Source organism: Cupressus sempervirens, chromosome 6 (assembly GCF_028749045.1).
Source record: "Cupressus sempervirens isolate cs-2001-9-10 chromosome 6, ASM2874904v1, whole genome shotgun sequence".
NCBI lineage: Eukaryota > Viridiplantae > Streptophyta > Pinopsida > Cupressales > Cupressaceae > Cupressus > Cupressus sempervirens.
This window is the reverse complement of record NC_143123.1, coordinates 288,474,654-288,482,164: the sequence shown is the minus strand read 5'-3', so window position 1 is coordinate 288,482,164 and position 7,511 is coordinate 288,474,654. Positions and strand designations below refer to the sequence as shown.

The 7,511-nt window shown below is 35.4% G+C and overlaps 1 pseudogene; it reads right to left on the bottom strand.

Annotated features, from left to right (window-relative positions):
* Nucleotides 1-3,801: 3,801 nt before the first annotated feature.
* LOC149552344 (small ribosomal subunit protein eS6-like) lies at nucleotides 3,802-6,712 on the bottom strand (annotated as a pseudogene).
* Between the last annotated feature and the right edge of the window lie 799 nt (nucleotides 6,713-7,511).

Below are 7,511 nucleotides of genomic sequence, written 5' to 3'. Positions count from 1 at the left end.
GTAAAACCAAAAGATGTTTCAATTCTTATTGAATCGCAAGGCCATAGAAAGTGCACTCATGCAAGACAAGAAGCTATGTAGGAAGAATAGGGTGATCTCTCCTCCAACTCGGTATGTTAACAAAATTCGTCAACATGCAACAAACACGAGAACTAAAATATCACACAGTCAAATCAACATAACAAAACTACTAGCTCCATTATTATCATGAACAAGAATCCACAACAATATCACACTCTGACAAGAATAACTACACTCATAATGAGAGCACCAATAGCATATATTATTGCATCAAAATAACAGCCTGAAATACATGTTACATTCTTGAATTTATAAGAAACCATCTCCTCAATTTGTGTTGAGAGTGAGAGATCCCTTAATGCAAATGTATGCTTCTAAACTAATAAAACAAATTTGATTATGTACAAACTGACTCTCTAAATGGTGCTAAGTAGGACTCCACCCTTGTTTATATCAATTAATGGGTGTGTGAGCTTTTACATGTCTGAAAACAAAGAAAGAAGTAGTAGATAAGAAGAAGAAAGTTGTAAGAGGATCTGAGAGTCACTAGAAACTCTAAAAATGGAAGCTGGACCTTCTCTAGGCATTTCTAGGAGTTGAACTGCCATCAGAATGTGTTTCCAATGCATGGAAAGCTCTAAATTTGGAAATGGTAGTTAACTGTTGGTGCACCTTAGGAATAGTGCACCTTGTGTATCTTGGTGGTAGGCTCAAAAAATCAAAAATTTTCCCCAAGTGTCAAAATTGAATTTCTAGCTTCTGGGTTTTCTTCCCTTTTATACCAAAGCTATGTCTGGATGCTTGCTCTTAAATTTCTCTATAATCTTTGCCACTTGGGAAGCTTTCAACAAATACAATGCTTTATACTTATCTTTTATTGTATGTCAATAGTTACTAATCTCCATATGAATATTCACAACAACATCCAATTTAGAGTCCAACTCCAATAGTACCTCTTTCGTCATGAATGCTTATCTGATATCTTCTTCTAGTGAAGCATCTTCAAAGCTTTTTCAGAACTATTGAACCATTGATTGTACTAGAATAAATTTGATCCTTGATTCATCTTCAAAAATATGAGGGTAGGCATCATTGTAATACTTCTTAGCTTCCAAAATTTTCTCTTGCTTTTGATCTTTCAACTTTTGAATATCTTCATGAAATCCTTATGTTACCTTATTCGCGGCAACTATCTTTTTTATCCAATCTTTCAGTTTATCAATCTTATCCATTGTATACACCTCTATGAGTGTATGATACCTTTGACCCTTTATTGTTTGAAGTGTTTGAAGGTCTTTTCTCCAGGTATGTACCTCATCCATCAACCCAAAATCCTGGTCCACTATGGATACCAGTTTATCTGCATTAGTTTGAATATGGTGTAATAGGTTCAAATTAGCCTGTATAATTTGTACACCTTTATCCTCAAAATTGTCATGTCATTTCTGATATGAACCTAAAAATGAATCTAACTATACACTTTCCTTATCTCTCCTCTCCAATTCCACAACAAGAGTGATCTCTAGATTATCTAGGTCAATGGAGCCCACCACTTCATGCAAACAGCCTCTCAAGAGCTCATTTTGCTTCCTCAGCATTACCAACTCTGACTCATATCTATCCACATGCTTAAAGACCTCCTTTACACCTGTAGTGATAAAAAAATTTAGCACACTAGTACATTTGACCTCATTTTTTGACAAATATTGGTCAAAATTTTGACCCAGGTTGGTCGAAATGTTGACCAACTAGTTTGTCAAAAAATTTCTCATCAAAATTTTGACCAACTCGCTGGTTGGTCAAAATTTCAACCAATCCATTGGTCAAAATCTTTCAAAAGCCCTGGCACAATTTTTACTAGGTATTGGTCGAAACTTCAACCAATGCATGGTAGAAAACTGCTAGGCATTGGTCAAAATTTCGACCAATGCTTGGTAGAAAACTGCTAGGCATTGGTCAAAATTTTTACGAATGTTTGCTAGAAAATTGCGAAGCATTGATCGAAATCTCGACCAATGCTTGGTCAAAAACTACTAGGCATTGGTCAAAATTTTGACCAATGCTTGGTCGAATTTTTTTTTTAGGCATTCTATAAAACAGTTCACATGCCTTGCCTATGATTTGATATTTTGCATGCATCCTCCACTCTCTCATCTTGATGATGGATTACAGAGAGTGATCTGAAACGATGGTGCTAAAAAACACACACAATCAAATCCAAAATGAACTTGCATTACAAATGGATTGTGGAAATCTGATATTGTTAATTTTGCATGCATGTCTACCATGACAATCACAACTTAAACATATATATAATCTCATCAAATCTATTATATATATGTTTAAGTTGTGATTGTCCTGGTAGACATGCATGCAAAATTAACAATATCAGATTTCCACAATCCATTTGTAATGCAAGTTCATTTTGGATTTGATTGTGTGTTTTTTTAGCATCATCATTTTAGATCACTCTTCGTAATCCATCATCAAGATAAGAGAGTGTAGGATGCATGCAAAATGTCAAATCATAGGTAAGGCATGTGAACCATTTTATAGAATGCCTCAAAGAAATGTGGTCTCTTTGCAAGCCATGATTGTAGGATACACAAAAAAAGGATTAAGAACTCCTCCTCCTCACTGATTAATTTGCACCATAGACTGACATTCTTCATCTTTGTTGTGGGCTCCTATCCCCTATGTGAGTGCTGATGTAGAAGATGAAGCAGAAAAATAAGTGAAAGCATGTTGAATAAGGTTTCTAACCTCAACTTGGTCAACATTGTTTATTTAAGGGCTATGGACTGGGTAATTCTTCAATGTCCAATTAAGGGTAGCATTGCATCCTCTTTAATTATTACATGTACAGCCCTAGGAGGAAATAGGTTGATGGCTACTTCTTCTGGCCTTGCACTTTCTTCTTTGTGGGTTTTTCTTAAACATAGCTCTACATCCATCCCCAGTTTCAAGTGATTTGGCAATGCATCTATTTGAGAACCTATTAATGATAAAGAAACCTTAATTATTCTCAAGAATAGGGATCTTCTTTATTATGTATTCACATACAACATCAATTTTGTACTTCAGTTGTGCAAATATTGGTACGACTGGAGCTCCATCAGTAATGGTACCCTCATAGAACCAAAACATTTACAACACCTTAGAGTCTCAAGGAAAAACAAATGTCGATATCAAAATTGATAACAATCATCAATGCATTTAGCATTGAGATTAAATATATTTAAAATGCACATAATGAATTTCAACTTACTTGAATAAATTTTTGAATTGCCTTGTGCTAGTTGTTTCCTACACTCTCCTAGATTAAGTCAATTTTGTTCTATAGAATAATAATATGCTAAAGATTTGCATAAAAAAATTACAAATCACTGAACTAAGTTATCATTATGAAAGTATGATTGGAAACTCATCTTCAATCTCCTAACCTTATGCTCAGCAGATTAAAAAACTACAAAATAATGTAAAATTGCATTCTTGCATCCTACCATTGGAATACTGGTACACCAGAGGAATTAGCACTGGCACACATCACTATTAGAAAATAGTATAACAAAGTTAAATATAATAAACTACAGGATGTTTCTCATAGAATATAAAAATGCCCTCAACACAAAGCCTTCCTCGTCATACCAAAAAAAATGTTACTAAGAATAGCCAACTAAAGTAACACCACTTGACTCTGCTCTCAATTTGTCATTGCACTTAGTCTGCAATGCTTGTTATCATAGTAGCCTCAATAACATTAAGGAAACAAGAACAAAATTATGCAACAAGTGATGGTTTAGATCCATTAGAAAGGCAAAATGCTACCCTCTTCTTGGCCAAGCTCTCACTTCTGCATTCACATTGTTCTTTCAACCTTGAAGTTAGCAGCTTTTGATATTCAGCTGCCTCAAACTTTGCCTTGACAATTTGTTTTTTCTCCTCAGCTATTCTATGACACTTCCTTTGCAAAGTCAATGGTGTTACAAGCCTCTGAATCTTTGGAGCCTTGATACGTTTCTTACCTGGGATAAAAATAGATAAACCATTCTTTATCAATTACCATAACTACTTTTTAAACCCAATTTGTTCCGAGGTAAACAACAGTGTCCTCCTCTTTGTTGCACTAAAACCAATACTAGACTAGAATATTATACAGAGAAAACAAAGACTACTAAACTGATTTAGATGTAAAAGTCTGACAGTACATGCTAACATACTCTCTGACATCATCCTCCTTAGAAAGATTGAACAATTTTCTAATCTTTGAAGCCCTCTTGGGCCCTTGCATTCTAGGATTTTCAATGTCAGTCAAACTAGGGAGATCATTTTCTCCTACAAAAAGATTTCAATGGAAGATGTAAAAGCTTTCATAAAAATCAACAAACTTTTGAAAACTTGACAATTTCACAATTGAATACAAATATAACCAATATTTACCCTTTTTCACAATGACCAAGTTCAAGACAAAGAGACTAGGGCTAACAATACATCCCCTAATAGAATTTTGCCTGCGTTCTCCATCACGCCTTCCAAATCCACGGAAGCAAGGGGTGCCTGTAAACAAAACCATCACATAGTTGGTATGAATCAACAATGTGAACCCTGTGATATTGCTATCAGGATTTAACTATGTAGTTTTTGAGTCAAACTCATTGACCCATATATCATGAGTAGTGATTCACACATGAATCTATCTTTCATGAGAATAAATGGAACACTTAGCACTCATTGGATCGAGGTGATGCTTACAGAGGTGAAGCACTGAGACTTCTCGAGAGGTCACCCATCCCATTACTACTCCAGCTCGAGCGTGCTCAACTCTGGAGTTCCTTCCATGGTTAAGCCCACTCTACTTGCAACCCCATTTGCAAAACCTTCACCAAGTGTTGTGCCTTATGAACCTTTCATTATAAAGCCCATTAAGCTCATCTATTGATAAGTAGGAGATATTTTCCACAGCAAGTCATGAATATAGTAATGTGAACTCTACATGAATATAAAATTTGAATATAGAACTTCACCTCAATGCATGAGGAGCCAAACACGACCTGGAGTATGAACCCCCATGTTTCATTGGAAACCCCTGCTTATCACACCCTCCCATAATCTTGAAGACATATCCCTTAAACTCCTAAAAAAATGTAAGAAATAGACATGAGAAATAATAACTAAATTAATAGAAGCCAAATATTTGTTGCTCATGACAGTCACCAAATAACTGAAACATACATCTATGAGGGAATCACCAAGGACCTCCTATGAAAGCCTCTTGTCAAAAAAGGCACACCTGTTGATACATAATACCAAAAGAACATGACTTAGTTCAAGCTTCAGATATGATACCCAGTTAGTTTTGCACTCTCTGAATTGTCCAAACATATATTATATGTTAATGACAAGCTTCAATTGTCAAACCCCATATCATGGTAAATGATGCATGACACGCTGAATTTATCCCAATCCATGTCATGTATAAATGGTATCTGAAGTCTAATGTCAAATCTATCCAAAAAAAAGTGACAATATACAGAATGGTGTCCTATATTACAATAGCAATTTTTTTATGTTCTTAAATATGTATTACTAACAAGTAAAAGCTAACTAACTCATTCAACAACCTTTTTGGATGCAATTTTATAATCCTTTACAAATACATCCAGGCCCCAGAAAATAATGTTAAGCACAATGGTACAAAACACACAAAATAAATATAGAACATTCTAGTTTAGGGACACATACTCTACACCTCTCACAGCTTATGTATTAACTTTTAAGTAAATGGTGAAATCCTATGAGCTTTCCACCATAGCCATCGATGAGATTAAGATAGCATAGTAGCATTATGTGCATGTGGCAGCAACTAAAAAGTAACATTAAAAGTAAATCTACAACAAACACGAGCATGAAAAACATAGTTCCCATACATAACACATTAAAAAAAACTAAATCAAGAATAATGAAATATATATCCTCAATTCATTATCAATTTTTTTTATAGTGTGGCCTACTAAATAAGTACCCATTCATACATTCATCATTTCATAGTCATGCAAACATATAATGCCCCTAGCTGACTGACAAATGTGACAATATCAAATAGTGAGAGTACCATGAAATACATCCAATAATTTACTAATAATTCTGAGTATGGAGATCAAAATGAAATCCCTCGAGACCTCAAATGTCCTGTAGCAGTAAGTTATCCATCCCATAAGATAGTAAATGCAAAGTAAATCTAGGTTAAGGCCAGATGAGGAGTAGGTGGTGACCACAACAGCAAAATCATCATTAAGTGCGATGCCACCACAACAGAAACATTATCATTAAGTATGATGCCACCATCCTAGGGATTCTCAAAGCAGTGTAGCCAAAGCCAAGAGAATCAAATTGGGCATCACTTAACTGATATTTGGAGACATCTACACTACAACAATAGAGACAAGCTCCAAGCTATAACACCATACTTTGCACATAAGAATGAGATGGTCCCTTATTCTTCTACCTTCCTACTGAAAAGGGCACCCTCCCACCATATCACAAATACACTACACTAAATTTTACAGTCCTGTCAAAATTTCTTAAAAACTAGAAGAGCTTTTAAAATTATGGATACTCACAGCCTCTGGTCACCATCAATCTCAAGCTTCTTCTGGCATCTAGTGGTGGGATTTGCTATATTGAACTACATTCAGACCCACAACGAAATGAAAAAATCAGCTAAGTTAAGACAAATATGACAATACACTTTGAAAACAAAAAGTGTCCAAACTGTTGGAAATAAACGTCAATGCCTGTTGTTTGTCCTCGAGCCCCACGCCCATCTACCCTGTCAGGTCACCGCAGGCATTCATGGACGACAGGCATTCATTTTTGGTAGGTGAGATTTTTGAATCTGGAAATGAGAGGGAAAAACATTTTAGGTCAAAAGACAAAAAGGAATGTTTCTACATTCATTCTAAGATCAAGTGCAGATCAAGCAGAGAAAAGAAGTTGCAGAGAAGAGTAGTGGAAGAAGATCAGCAGATCCAGTGATCAGAGTGCAGAGAAAGAAGTTTGTTTATTTCATGCTTGTAGTTGCACATCTTCTCTCTGATCATTCTGTAAGTTTATTATTCATTGGATTCGACCTATGAAGCAATGATTGTTCCAGGCATTTTTGTATGCAACCATTAGAGCTACAAGTTTAAAGTTTGAAGTATTGAAGTCGTTTGAAGTTTTAGAGTATATTTAGGGTTTTCTGGTTGAAGCCGAATGCTCCCAGATCTTGTATTTTTTTAAATCAAATTTAAATACTAAGCAAGCAGGCATACTCAGATCTATTGTTCTTCCTCTCTACATTGCATTTGAGAAGATCTTTGTTGAATATTCTTAGTTCTGAGTCTCTGGTTTTAATCGTGAAAATTTTCACGTGATATCTTGGTCCCTCGGCTTGGTCCCTGTTTCTCCACAGTGGAAGCTGAGCTCACTCGGCACCTTCCCTTGCCGAG